We start from the raw sequence: 16113 nt of genomic DNA, 5'->3' as shown, positions 1-16113 counted from the left end.
TACCATCCTTTTCTTAGACAATGACTCCACACATGCTAGCAATTTGAAAACTGTTCTAACCTGGTTTGAACAAGTCTCAGGCATGAGAATCAACTACTCTAAAAGTGAACTCATCCCTATCAACATGGATGATCAGGAGTTAGCTAACTTCCTCTCTATTCTAGTCTGTAATAAAGGTAACTTTCCCATTAAGTACCTAGGTATCCCTCTCCACTATGATAAACTGAGGAGAGAGGATATCCAACCCCTTCTGGATAAAATCATTAAAAGGATTGCTGGGTGGAGGGGCAAACTTCTCTCTTACAGAGGTAGATTGATCCTCATACAAGCTTGTTTGGCTAGCATTCTAGTGTATCTCCTCTCCTTCTTCAAGTTCCCTAAATGGGCAGTGAACCACATCAATTCTCAGATGTCTCATTGCTTGTGGAATGATTTTGAGGGAAATAGGAAGCTACACCTTGCTAATTGGGCCCTAGTCTCTATGAAAAAAGATTTAGGAGGCCTAGGCATACCTAACCTCCAAGAAATTAACATCTGTCTTCTAGGGTCTTGGATTAAAAGATTCTATGAGGAAGACCTGAAAACCTGGAAGCTTCTTATTGCCCATAAATACCTAGGAAATAAACCTAATATTTTTGTCCCTTCCTCCAACCCTAAGACCTCTAGATTCTGGAAAGGATTAAAATCTATTATGCATGCTGTGAAATTTGGCTACAAATGGAACATAGGGGATGGGAGCAGAACCAGGTTCTGGAAGATACTTGGTTTGGTATATCCCCCCTAGCAGTCCAATTTTGGCCTATTTACTCTGTCCGCAATGAGCTTAACAAAAGTGTCAATGAAGTTTGGGACGGTCAATGCCTAAAACTCTCTTTTAGAAGGAACTTTAGTGATAGTCTCATGGAACAATGGTTCCAGTTGGAGGAAATTGCCAAAAGCATTACCTTTACTGCCGAGCCGAATGCCCTGATTTGGCAGCTGGACAATAAGGGGAAGTATTCCTCCAGCTCCCTCTATCATGTTATCAACTTTAGAGGGGTTCAACCCATGTTTATCCCTGCTGTATGGAAATTGAGAGTTCCCCCTAAAATTCATGTATTTCTCTGGCTTCTCTCCAAACAAATTGATGACTAGGGATAACCTTAGGAAGAGACACATCATCAAACCCCTTGATTGTGTTTACTGCTTGGAACAAGAGTCTTGTTCTCACCTATTTTTTGAATGTATAGTTGCTAAACATCTCTGGGCCCACATTGAGGAATATTTCTCTAGTCAGATTGGCTCATCTTTCGAATATGTCGCCAGATTCTGGATTGCTACCAAAAAGTGCTCAGTTTTAAACACTATTAGCTCAGCTGTCCTTTGGTGCCTCTGGAAATATAGAAATGCTATGATTTTCAGTAACACCTCCTGGATTTCCATTCCGCGGGTCTTGAGGTTGATCAGGAACATGGTGAGGAACTGGGCGACTCTCTCCTCCGGATCAGACAAGGACAAGTTGATGAGCTTCGTGGAAACCCTAACAAGATCCCTTCAGAAACCGTTGGCGATCACTTGTGGCTGAACAAGGCTCAACCTGCTCTCGGGCTGGACCTGTGGGCTCGTCTCAAGATCTCTGATGAAGATGATGGGCACCTGGTGCCGAAAAAGAGGGACATCCACCATGCTACGCCTTCCAGCCCGGTGTCTCCGCTTGCTTACTGGTCGCCGCAGGCTGACACGGCCCCTCGGCTGAAGACCATGAAGGCTTCGCTGGACCCTCCTTGTGTCATTTGAGTGCTCTATCCGCTCTGCCTTTGGCACCGCTCGGGTGATTTGTGTTATTCGGAGAACTTGTTCATCCACCCCCCTAGTTTGTAGCTTTTCTACCTTTGCTTTTGAACTGCTCTTTGAGCTGCTGTATCAGAATATGTTGTGGTTATGTTCTCAGCAATGGAACCGAGGAGATGCTCCCTGTTTTTCTAAAAAAAATATTTTATATGTTATTATATAAAGCTTGGTAAGACTGTAAATTTAAGGACGAATGTAATAATATCACTTATTATTTAAATATATTTATAACAAAATGCTCAGCCCCTTTTTATTTTTTGATAACATTGCTGGCCCAACCCAACATTATAATTAGAATCAGCCCAGCAAAATCGTGTATTTCGAGAAAGTGCAAATGGGCTGTAATTTTTTAGGAAATAAAATAAACGGGCCGCATGGATGCTACATTATTTGTTCACCCAGCCCAGCTAATGGCTGTAATTCAAAAAAAAAGATCAAATTGACTGTAAATTCTACCGCGCAAAAAAAAGACTGTAAATTCTGAAAAAATGGGTTGAATACGTGCCACATTTTTGGAGGCTGAAATGTGGGCCAATAGGTCGAAGCCAATGCAAGTCGTTGTCAATTTAGTCAACAAATGATTCTGACATGTTAGCCGTTGGATTTACATACAACGACCGGCATCCATCTTCAATCTCTCGTCTTCTTCCTCTAGCGCTGTCGGGACCACCTCCCGCCTCCTGCTGCTAGCAGCTCTGCTTAGCACGCTTCTCTATGAAGCGCTACTCCACCGCTGTCCAGGCCATCCCTCCACCCCTCCACACCTCATGTTCTTCTCCACCGACTGTCGAACCACACCGCACTAGAACCAGTTAACCCTCGTACACCTCTCTGTCTATGATTCTACTCCCGCGTCTTCCCATCTCCGGCTCGTTGCTGTCCGGGGCCTCACCGTCATCCGCCACCTTGGATGCACTCGGCGCGGCATGGTCAACGTGGTCAACGAACGACACCATCGGAAGTAGACTGTGCGTGGAGAGGTTGATAGCTGGGTCCACGGCCGCACACAAGGAAATGCCTCCTTATTACGTGCAAAATAATGATTCCTCCACCTGACATCTGGGACCCACCGGAAGGGCCTCTGTATTTCGCGAAATAAAGTGCCCCCCACTGACATGTCGGACCCACCAGCTATCTTCGCACGCAAGGAAGTGCCTCCTTATTACGCACAAAAAATGAATATTCCCCCTGCTAGCTGGAACCCAGCATAGTGGGAGGCTGACTTGTGGGCCTACCAAGTTGACGGCGACGGAGGGCTTTGTCAACTTAGTCAATATGAACGATTCTAGCTCCTGTTACCGTACGATATTCATCCAACGGCTGTAGTGCTTCTTCAACCTCTGGTCTTCTTGCTCCAGCCGCCCAAACTAGCGCCGGTCGTGCCACGTGCTCCTGCCTCCCGTGGCCAGCTGTGATGCCGCGGAGGCCTCACCGCCCCCTACTACTCCCACCGCTGGCCAGGCCATCCCTCTACTCACCCACACCCCTTGTTATTCTGCGGTGACGGCAGCCTCACACCGCAGCCGAACCAGTGAACCCTCGTACTCCTCTTCGCGTGGGCATCCACTGCTGCGTCTTCCCCGGCTTCGAGTCATCCCCTTCCTAGTCCTCGTTGTCGTCCACCGCCCTGGTGCTCTCGGCGCGGCGTGGTCAACATGGTCAACGACCGACTTCCATCGGAAGAGTACTGTACGTGGAGAGGCTGACAGCTGGGTCCATGGCAGCTGCAAGGAAGTGCCTCCTTATTACGCGGAAAATAATTATTCCTCCACCTGACAGCGGGGACCCACCGGACGGGCCACCAGTATTTTGCGAAAAAATCATTTCCCCTAACTGCTGGGACCCACCGGACGGCCCACTGTATTTCGCGAAAAAAACGTTCCCCCCGCTGTCAGCTCGGACCCACCGGAAGTGCCTCCTTATTACGCACAAAAAAATGAATACTACCCCGGCTAGCTGGGACCCACCTTGCTGGGAGACTGACTTGTGGGCCTACTAAGTTGACGGGGACGAAGGGCTTTGTCAATTAGTCAATATGAACGATTCCAGCTCCAGTGACCGTACGATGACCATCCAATGGCTGTAGTGCTTCTTCAACCTCTGGTCTTCTTGCTCCAGCCGCCCAAAGCAGCGCCGGTCGTGCCGCATGCTCCTGCCTCCCGTGGCCAGCTGTGCTGCCGCAGAGGCCTCACCGCCCCTACTATTCCCACCGCTGGCCAGGCCCTGCGGCGACGGCAGCCTCACACCGCAGCCGAACCAGTGAACCCTCGTAGTCCTCTCCGCGCGGGCTTCCACTGCCGCGTCGTCCCCTTCCTAGGCCTCGTCGTCGTCCACCGCCGTGGTGCTCTCCGCGTGGCGTGGTTAACATGGTCAAGGAACGACTTCCATCAGAAGAGTACTGTACGTGGAGAGGCTGACAGCTGGGTCCACGGCCACAACCCAGTTTTTTTGTTTTTGCCAAGTAAGTCACTTTGTCAGGCCTGTTGGGCTGCAAATCTTTCAAGACGAGGAGAGCTTTCATTCGGCTGGCCGAGAAAATGGCCCATCAGTAATGAGCAATGGGTTGTACATTTTTAAAACACATCAAACCGGCAATTAGTTTCAAATATCTTTTTTTTTCATTTCAAGATTTTAAATTACATTAATTTTTATGCATGGAGAATTTGTTGGATTTTATATTGACATACATTTATTTTTAAAACCAGTTTGAATGTGAGTCAAAATTTCGGGATTAAAAACAGTTTGGACCGCACCGAAATATGCAAAATTTCGTATAATTTTTTAACTGTTGCCACAATATGGGCTGTAATGCTAACAAAAAGAATATGGGCTCCAAAAAAACCTTAAGAATTAGCAAATGGGCTGTAAATTATTAGAAATAATGGCAGATGGGCTATATGCTGTTTTCCACAGACTTGAGGCTTTCCTAAAAAAGGTTGACGCACAAGCACTGACTGTTGGATGTCCATCCAACGGTCGTCATGCTTCTTCAATCTCTGCTCTTCCTGCTCTAGCCTCTCAAACAAGCGCCAGTGGGACTGCCTGCTCCCTCCTCCTCGCGGCCGGCTGTGCTGCCGCGGAGGCCTCACCGCCCGACCGTACTCCCATCGCTGGCCTAGCCATCCCTCTACTCACCCACACCTGATGTTATTCTTCGGCGACGGCAGACGAACCAGTAAACCCTCGTACAGTCGTACTCCCCTCCGCGTGGGAAACAACTGCCGAGTCTTCCCTACCTCCATGTCATCCCCTTCCTAGGCCTCGCCGTCGTCCACCGCCCTGGTGCTCTCGGCACGGCGTGGTCAACATGGTCAAGGAACGACTTCCATCGGACATGGACTGTACGTGGAGAGGCTGACAGTTGGGTCCACGGCCGCAGCAAGGAAGTGCCTCCTTATCACGCGGAAAATAATGATTCCTCCACCTGACAGCTGGGACCCACCAGACGGGCCAATGTATTTCACGAAAAAAACATTTCCCCCTGACTGCTGGGACCCACCAGCTACATCTTCGCATGTAAGGAAGTGCGTCCGGGCAAAAGAAAATGATTCGCCCCCTGACTATTGGGACCCACCAGCTACATCTTCGCAGGCAATGAAGTGCCTGATAGTCGGGACCCACCTGGTCGAAGCGTATGTAGCGTTGTCATTCTGGTCGTGAACGTGTACGTACATACTGGTCGATGTAGAGGAACGCACGTGTCGTAGTAGAGGCGCGCATGTGTCGTAGTAGAGGTGCGCACGTAGCATGTACACGTACGTACAGCGGCCAGGGTGCAAGAAAGAAAATACGGCCACGTATGTGTACAAACGGGCGGGGTCTCGAACGCCTACTCGCGCATATGTACGGCCAGGGCTCGTGTACATGGCTGGGTCGGAACGGAGAAACAGCGTCGTCGTCGTGTTCATGGGGAGGCAACGGAATGCGTCGTGTTCATGGGGAGGCAACGGAATGTGTCGTGTTCATCGGGAGGGCTTGGACGGAACAGGCGATGGAAACGAGGCCTGGCGTACCGCAGAACGGAGGAAACGGCCTTGTGTTCGACCGGCCACGTTCGAAACGGGATCCTATTCGTCGGGAGGGGTCTGGCGTACCGCAAAACGGAGGAAACGGACCTCCTACGGTCGAAATGGGGGTCCTATTGATCGGGAGGGGTGTGGCGTACCGCAAAACGGACGAAACGGACTTGTGTTGGAGCGCTACGGTTGAAACGGGGGTCCTGTTCATCGGGAGGGGTGTGGCGTACCGCAAAACGGGACTCCACGGGATACTGTTCATCTCCACCGTCGACCCCCTCCAGCCTCCACGAGCTACTGTTCATCCACCGTCAACCTCCTTCAGCCTCCACCCGCGACTGTTCATCCACGGGCTCCTGTTCATCCAGCCTCCACCACGCGCTACTCCACCGGCTACTGTTCAACCAGCCCTCTCCACAGGCTCCTGTTCAACCACCCCCCCACGGGCTACTGTTCATCCTGCCCTCCACCGTCTACTGTTCATCCAGCCCTCCACGGGGTGGTCCTGTTCATCCAGCCCTTCACGGGGTCCTGTTCATCCAGCCCCAACCGGCTCGATCGATCGGGGTCCTGTTCATCCAGAGGCAACACCACGGGGTCCTGTTCATCCACCCCCACCGGGAACTGTTCATCCAAACCCCCCACAACGCTCACTGTTCATCCAGAGGCAGCATCGATCAGCTTCAGTTAGCAGCAGTAGCGAAGGAACCGCTCGATCGGGTTTTGTTAACAACCATCGATCGATCGCTCGGGTTCAGTAACGCGTAGCCTGCAGTGCAATTGCTCGGGTTCAGTTAGAGCCCAACGCCTCGCTCGGGTTTAGTTAGAGCCAACGCCTCGCACACACGCACGTACATGTATGAGAGAAACGCGCATCGCTCGGCCCCCGACCTCCCACCATAACCGGGAACTTCCTGAAATTTTCCTCCCCCTCGCTTCTACCATGGTTTTTTTCCGTCATGGACGGCCCAAAGAATGTCATGCAGCTGTGTCTCCGGCCCGCCCAGGACGAAAAGCCCATTTTCTGTCATGATTTTTTGTCATAGAAGTAGGAGCCCACCACATCTATGATGATACCGGGTTTTGTCACAATTATCGTCATAGAAGTGTCATATGTATGACAGAAAAAAAATTCGTTCGGCCCAAAATGTCACGGATGTGTCTTTTTTTTGTAGTGTACGTACTACCACTAAATGTTGTACGTGCAATGCACGGTGATGTTATGGAGTACGTGCCTAAGTACTCTACTACTACTATATTAGTTGGAGGCACATATTAACTTTTATATTTGTTTACGTGTATGTGCCCCGAGACCTTCCAACTAGACGTGTCTTTGTCTCTAGGTCGCACTTTGTATCGTTCATACCACTAAGTACTACTACGTGTGGTCTCCAACCCAGAAGTGGAAGAAGTGGAGACGCTCTACCACGCTGTTTTTTTATGCTGGGCTCTACCACGCTGTTCATGTCCCACTCCTTTCGCTGACGTGTGGGACATCCAGCGCGTGCCGTGTTTGGCACCCTTCATCGTAAGAGTTGAAATGCTAGCATTCATCAGAAATAAAAAATAATTATAAATCGGTAGTGATACTATTTTTTTGCGAACCAATCAGCAGTGATACTATACCACGCGGTTTCCTTGCTCCTCGATATCGAAAAGAATACTTCCGTTCGCCAACATGTGGGACGTCGACCATCCTGGTCCACTTGCCATGCACGCAGAACTCCAAGGGAGTCACCCAGGTCATCACGCCGCAGTAAAAATGACTAATGAGCCATCAAATCACAGGCCCACTTCCCACTTTGAAGTTGCTTGGACGAAGGAACCATCATGACTTCGTTGAATTCCGCTTCTTGAAGAAAACTACTGTACCAGTAGTACTTCTAGCTACAGTAGTTACTCCAACAGAGGCCTCCTTTCATTCATAGGATAGGAATATGAAAATCATAGGAAATGAGATGGCATGCATCTCAATTCCTATAGAGAAAGAGATGCCATTTGATGCTTAGGATAGGAATTTTTCCAATTAGTCTAGGCTAATGTACTGGTAATTTGCTCTAAAAACTACAGTAGTAACTAGTAGTACTGGTACATGCTCGTACTCAGACACACACACACACTAACTAGTAGTACTACTACTTCTCACATGCTGGCCAGACGTCGTCGTTCTCCTTCCCGGCTTTGTCGGCGACACCCCACCGTGCTTGGATCTCCGCCGACCTCTCTGCAGCAGCGCGTGCGTCCTTTTCTTTCTTGCGGCGGCGGGCCTCTCTTTTCTTGAGTGATTTCTGACTTTTTCACTCCCTCTGTGCGGCTTTGGCCGCCTCTTGCTCTACCGCCCATTCGGCCTTGGCATCTTCAAATTCCTCCCACATAGTTGTGAGGTCGTGAGTGGTGATGAACTCGGCACGGCGGGATGCCATCGCTTCCCTACCATTTTGTGTGCGGTCGTGGGCGGCGAGGAACTCGGAGCGGCGGGATGAAATCGCTGCCTTACCGGTTAGTGTGCGGCGCGGTGGCATGAACGACGCTTGGTGAGAGCTCTGGGGTGGAGTGGCCGGACAAACGTATAGTGCATTGGTTTGTCAAGAGCTCAAGGACAAAAGACGAAGCAAATTTGGATTCCCCTTCAATCCTGGTCATTTATTACCGAGTAAAATGCATTGGCGGTCATCGAACTTGTCTTGATAGCTCACTTTGATCATTGTATACGAGATATGGTGATTATACGGTCACTGGCTCAGTGTATAGCTCCGTATTTGTCTGGTTGACCAGTCAAACAGTCTGCATGCGCCTCATCAGCTTGTGTTCTTTATCTATCTACGCGGGCCTACCTGTCAATGGAGAAAAGAATACTGTAAAAACCAAAATTATGCTAGAGTCCGGACTGCTTCCGGAGCCCGCTCTCGCCGCCCTGGCCCCTCAAGACGCCAGCTGCCCGCCGCATGCATGCATAGCAAGTAGTACTCCTTATGTGGAGGAGAGAGAGGCACTAACAAAGTCAAGGAGTGGGCTCTGCAAGAGCCCGTCTCTACACGTGCTCCTAGGTATAAAAAAATAATTCTAAAAAAAGGCATAAAACAATTGTGTCTTAAAAAAAGAAAGGTAAAAACATTTGAGAGGAAATAGATAGAGAGAAAGTGAGAAAAAGCTGTAACCTGGGCATTACATGAGGAAGGAGGGAGTGGTGCACATGCCAAGTTCACTGGGCTGCCGTGTTTCACACTCCTCCGTCGTAATAGTGGAGACAATAGCTTTCATCAAAAATAAACAATGAATACTCGTTGCTCGTCCTCTATATCAGAAAGAATACTTTCATTCGCCGACATGTGGGACGTCGACCATCCTGGTCCACCTGCCATGCACAAAATCATCAACAATAGTAACAGGGTCTTGATGACAGAATTGTACACCGAGGTGCTTACATAAGCAGGAGAATATTACTGCTTAGATCATATAGATCACAAGAAAGGTTAAACCAAACAATGGAAGGAAAAATATGATTATCAGATTAAACAGAACAATGGAAAGGAAAATGTGTTTAAACACATATTTCAAGGGTATATCCTTCCCAAGGACAAGTAGAGCGTGATATCCATGACAGGATATAATGTAGAAAACTCTTTAGGTAAGGGGAGAGAAATTTCATGACATTACCCATACAATGATGTTTGGATAATTGAGCAGGAAACATCTAACATTGGGCTTCAAATGTTCTTGTTGAAAATCGTTGTACCACAGACATGCTTCGAGATAGCATTGACATGGTCACTGGGTAAAGATCAGACTTTGGATATACAAAGGATCCATCAGGAACAACTTAAAGAATAAGTCTTACAATTTCCTCATGGAAGAATGGCTAACCTTGCTAGAAAGGAAACTATAACAATAGGCACTCCGGACAGGTGTGTTAGGATGACATCACCTTATTGGGTTAAAGACCAATGTTATATCTCTTGGGAATATGTTTCAACCATCGTATCTGGCCAAGATTCAGGTCCGATTGGTGTCAGGATACCCCAGACTCAGGATGCCTGAGAAGAAAAGGTGCAACTCAAATTGACGAGGTGACATTGTAAGATTCTCAGGAAATGAACTATGGAAGCAAGTTCCGAATCATGAGTTCAACATTAAACCAAGAAGAGGATGAGGAGGTGGCTGATGAACTCAGCGACAAAGAATTGAGATTTCCAAAAGATGGATTCCCACCAGTATTCAAACAAGGAGATAACATTTGTTAGATCAAATGATATAATGAGGTATGCTCGATGAGAACATCCACAATTAAATATTCAATGAAAATGCACCTGGAAATATGGACCAAGTAGGACGATCAAAGTTAGAATGGTGATTCGATAACGAAACTATCGGTCATTCACTTTGAAACAATAGGGTTGCTAGAAGTTCTGAATTCACACATCATAGTTCATTTTCCGGTATTCAGGTTAGCAACAACACGGGGGTCCAAGAAATGAATGGAGATTGCGAGAAGTATTACCACATCAAGAATTCTTAAGAGGTGGAACAATTCTCACAACATCCTTGGCGTAAAGGATGGTAATTCTTCAAGGTAGAACATAATACAAGCTGGATAGCAAGTTGCATCCATGACATGAACAAGTTTGTGATGAAAGGAAGTAAGGATGTTGTCGATGGTAACTCAATTTACCAAGGGACGAGGATTGTACTTATCACCACGAATTCGATTGATATTCTGTAAGGAGTCAAAATGTTGATGACGATCACAATACATTTGTCGAGAGGTTCCATGAAGATGTAATCAACCAGCAACGACATCAAGCAGAAGCAATGGTAAAGCGAAGGGTTATTGGAACCATGGATTCGACACAAACTTGGAATCAAGCTTGATGTTCGAGGTGGGATGATAAGACGAGTAAATCTACGTAAGCTTAGCTCATCATCGGAAGTTGTGCTCCGGGAATAAGGACCGGGTGGCACAGTTAAAATTTAGCATGATAATGATATAGCCGATCAGGTTAGGAACAACTTGAAGGATTATTAAACTCATAAGCAATGAAAATTACTTAGAGTTATTAAATCGGAGTGCGATCGATTCACTTATCGGTGTTCTCGAGTGACTATTAACTCAGAACCCGAGGAGGATTGGAATCGACGAGAATAATAGTTGATGAAGAACTCATAAGAAGTTATGTAGTTCCATGATATTCTCGAGATACCAGAGGGTATACTCGAAGGTAGAGCAGAATAGAGGTTGGATAGGTGTATTTTCCTGCAGAAGACAAGTACTTCAACTTGTCCGAGAATGGGAGCAAAGAAGAACAATATGATCGGAACCACGATTGCAAAGGACCAAACATAGATACAGGACGAACTTATAACAAGGGGATTATTATCATTACAAGAAGCTTCGATGATAAGTTCCACATCGGGTCAACGCAAAGGCTCAAGGTCGACTCCCACTTCTTCAATGCATAACCTTTCATTTTACTTCTCGCTTTTGATGAAGCTGTAGTGTAGAAATTTTATCTGGTGAAACAACAGAAGAGTATGGCTTGCGAAAACTTTCGGGTTCATACGGTTTTGGGAAGGCATAGGTTCAACCCATCGGGGCATCTTAGGAGCATATACCACAAATTTCAGGAATGAATAACACAAGCTTGATAGTAGAGCATGCTTGAGAAAGTGATGACCCACAAGTATAGGGGATCTATCGTAGTCCTTTCAATAAGTAAGAGTGTCGAACCCAACGAGGAGCAGAAGGAAATGATAAGCAGTTTTCAGCAAGGTATTCTCTGCAAGCACTGAAATTATCAGTAACAGATAGTTTTGTGATAAGGTAATTTGTAACGAGTAGCAAGTAATAAAAGTAAATAAGGTACAGAAAGATGGCCCAATCCTTTTTGTATCAAAGGACAAGCCTGGACAAACTCTTATATGAAGTAAAGCGCTCCCGAGGACACATGGGAATTATCGTCAAGCTAGTTTTCATCACGTCCATATGATTCGCGTTCGGTACTTTGATAATTTGATATGTGGGTGGACCGGTGCTTGGGTGTTGTCCTTACTTGGACAAGCATCCCACTTATGATTAACCCCCATTGCAAGCATCCGCAACTACAACAGAAGTATTAAGGTAAACCTAACCATAGCATGAAACATATGGATCCAAATCAGCCCCTTACGAAGCAACGCATAAACTAGGGTTTAAGCTTCTGTCACTCTAGCAACCCATCATCTACTTATTACTTCCCAATGCCTCCCTCTAGGCCCAAACAATGGTGAAGTGTCATGTAGTCGACGTTCACATGACACCACTATAGGGATGAAAACATACATCTCATCAAAATATCGAACAAATACCACATTCACATGACTACTAATAGCAAGACTTCTCCCATGTCCTCAGGAACGAACGTAACTACTCACAAAGCATATTCATGTTCATAATCAGAGGGGTATTAATATACATAATGTATCTGAACATATGATCTTCCACCGGGTAAACCAACTAGCATCAACTACAAGGAGTAATCAACACTACTAGCAACCCACAGGTACCAATCTGAGGTTTGGATACAAAGATTGGATACAAGAGATGAACTAGGGTTTGAGATGATATGGTGCTGGTGAAAATGTTGATGGAGATTGACCCCCTCCTGATGAGAGGATCGTTGGTGATGACGATGGTGATGATTTCCCCCTCCCGGAGGGAAGTTTCCCCGGCAGAACAGCTTCGCCGGATCCCTAGATTGGTTCCGCCTCGTGGCGACGGAGTCTCGTCCCGAAAGCTTGCTTATGATTTTTTTTCCTCGACGAAAGACTCCATATAGCAGAAGATGGGCATCGGAGGGCCACCAGGGGGGCCACGAGGCAGGGGGCGCGCCCGGGGGTAGGGCGCGCCCCCACCCTCATGGCTAGTGGATGGCCCCCCTCTGGTACTTCTTGCGCTCGGTATTTTTTATATATTCTGAAAATAACTTCCGTGAAGTTTCAGGACTTTTGGAGCTGTGTAGAATAGGTCTCTAATATTTGCTCCTTTTCTAGCCCAGAATTCCAGCTGCCGGCATTCTCCCTCTTTATGTAAACCTTGTAAAATAAGAGAGAATAGGCATAAGTATTGTGACATAATGTGTAATAACAACCCATAATGCAATAAATATCGATATAAAAGCATGATGCAAAATGGACGTATCAGAAAGCAGAGGATACAATTTACCAAAGGCATTATGTATTCGAGGAAAGGCTCACAAGCTTATAGAATATGAAGGACGTTGTCGGATAAAATCCAACAAAGTAGCTAGTGGTCCACATCTGATGTGAGCATCGGTACTCAACCAGAGGAAGAAAGAATGCAAGGAGATCATATTATAGAAACAACTGACTAACTCAAAGCTCAAATGCAAAGAAATTATGATTTCCAAATAAAGGGATCAGAAGCAACGCTCTGATTAGGGATGGATAAGTTCAATAGCCTTAGAGGTACAATCGACGGCAATTTGATTGGTCGAGAACAACTCCTATTCAAAATGACGTCTGAGCCCGAAGGATGAATTCTAGAATTCGACTGAGTATTGCGAGCAACCTCAACATATTGAATCAACGGACTCACAATGATAATAACAAAGGATGCCAATAAGATTAGCATACTTATGGGATCAATCATAATGCAAGCAAGTAAGAATTTCGAGAGCAATAGGCTGTTGAGGATTTTCAGGAGATCGAATGGTATTTCGAAGACCTTTGTGAAACACCTGAACAACTGGGGATGAGCGGATACTCGGTAAGTGCGAGGAATTATTCGTAGGGGTATTCATGTGGCAAAGAACTGCAAGGCAGTAGGCACAAAGTATTCTCGGAACCATAGAGAGAATTTCAGTGTATCTTGTAATAACAAGATCAACAGGGAATGATTGTATGAATGGCAAGTGTACGTGGTTATCCATAGGGGTTTATTAACGAAAGGGAATTGCAAAAGCGATGACACAAAGTCTCGAGAGAACATCATAGAGTATCTTTGAAATCTTCCTGTGCAGCAGGCGATCATCTGTAATAAGGGGCTCTCCGGAAGGAAGTAATTACGAGAACCTAGAGTTAGAGTTAGCAAAAACTTTTAACCCGAATAGAAGAGAGATCAGAGTCCTAGAGTATAGGTCGAGGAATAAAAGATCCTAATACCACCCAAATGGCGACGTGGGCCCATAAGCCACACGTCCATGTTAGTAAAAGTTTTGTAATGACTAGACTCAACTTCGGCCAAGGAGTGTGGAAGGGGGATTCCTATAGGCAGTCAGCTCTGATACCAACTTGTGACGCCCGCGATTCAATCATACACTAATCATACATGCAAACGTGTACGATCAAGATCAAGGACTCACGGGAAGATATCACAACACAACTCTACAAATAAAATAAGTCATACAAGCATCATATTACAAGCCAGGGGCCTCGAGGGCTCGAATACAAGAGCTCGATCATAGACGAGTAAGCGAAAGCAACAATATCTGAGTACAGACATGAGTTAAACAAGTTTGCCTTAAGAAGGCTAGCACAAACTGGGATACATATCGAAAGAGGCGCAGGCCTCCTGCCTGGGATCCTCCTAAACTACTCCTGGTCGTCGTCAGCGGCCTGCACGTAGTAGTAGGCACCTCCAGAGTAGTAGGAGTCGTCATCGACAGTGGCGTCTGGCTCCTGGGCTCCAATGTCTGGTCGCAACAACTGGGTATAGAAAGGGGAAAAGGGGGAGCAAAACAACCGTGAGTACTCATCCAAAGTACTCGCAAGCAAGGAGCTACACTACATATGCATTGGTATCAATGAAAAGGGGTAGTATATGTGGACTGAACTGCAGAATGCCGGAATAAGAGGGGCATAGCTAGTCCTATCAAAGACTACGCGTCTGGCCGCCTCCATCTTGCAGCATGTAGAAGAGAGTAGATGGTAAGTTCACCAAGTATCATCGCATAGCACAATCCTACCCGGCGATCCTCCCCTCGTCGCCCTGTTAGAGAGTGATCATCGGGTTGTATCTGGAAATTGGCAGGGTGTGTTTTATATAGTAGCTGGTTCTAGTTGTCATAAGGTCAAGGTACAACTCCGAGTCGTCCTTTTACCGAGGGACACGGCTATTCGAATAGATAAACTTCCCTGCAGGGGTGCACTACATTTACCAACACGCTCGATCCCCTTTGGCCGGACACACTTTCTTGGGTCATACCCGGCCTCGGAAGATCAACACGTCGCAGCCCCACCTAGGCATACCAGAGAGGTCAGCACGCCGGTCTAAATTCTATGGCGCAGGGGTCTGGGCCCATCGCCCATTGCACACATGCACGTTGTGTGGGCGGCCGGAAGCAGACCTAGCCCCCTTAATACAAGAGCAAGCTTATGGTCCAATCTGGCACGCGTCGCTCAGTCGCTGATGTCACAAAAGCTTCGGCTGATACCACGACGTCGAGTGCCCATAACTGTTCCCGCGTAGTTGGTTAGTGCGTATAGGCCAGTGGCCAGACTCAGATCAAATACCAAGATCTCGTAAAGCGTGTTATTTTGAAGTAATAGCGGACGCCGACCAGGGCTGGGCCCACCTCTCATCTAGGTGGTCTCAACCTGCCCTGTCGCTCTACCACAAAGTAACAGTTCGGGGCCGTCGGGAACCCAGGCCCACCACTACCTGGATGGAACCACCTGTCCCTTCAGCCCCCACATCGAAATCACTTGCGGGTACTCTATGAGCCGACCCGACTTTAGTCAGCACATGTATCACATATTATATATATAGGCAAAATTGTGGATACCAGAACGTACTGTGGTCAGAACTATCCCTGCCGTTGGCACGCGCGCGAAGATTCGTGTTGAGGTTTGCTGGCCGAAAAGTCCGGCCAGTTTCTTTGGTTTTCTGCAGGCCATCCCCTGTTTTCAATCTGACACAGGTGCAGCTTTTTATGCGTTCGATAGAGCGGCAGCTTTTTACGAGTTCGCGCAGAGCGGCAGCTTCACGAGCCGCTGTCCAGCGGAACCTTATCCCACAACAGAACATTAACCGGGACGGATCCACCATCGAGACGGGCGTGGTAGCACAGGACGGACAAAATTACTGTTCTGACCCTTAAGGCAAACTAAATCCTGATTTGACCTCGTTCCGAAAAAAATTTCGTTTCTGACCTTTTCTGGTGACGCCAAGGTCCCTGGCGTCTGGGTTACGAAGCAGACGCCGGGGTCCCTGGCGTCTGGCCCCTGACCCGCACTGCCCGCCTGCCCGCCTGGTCCCTGGCGTCTGGGTTAC

This window comes from Triticum dicoccoides, chromosome 4A (assembly GCF_002162155.2).
Source record: "Triticum dicoccoides isolate Atlit2015 ecotype Zavitan chromosome 4A, WEW_v2.0, whole genome shotgun sequence".
Lineage (NCBI taxonomy): Eukaryota > Viridiplantae > Streptophyta > Magnoliopsida > Poales > Poaceae > Triticum > Triticum dicoccoides.
This window is presented reverse-complemented; position numbering follows the sequence as displayed.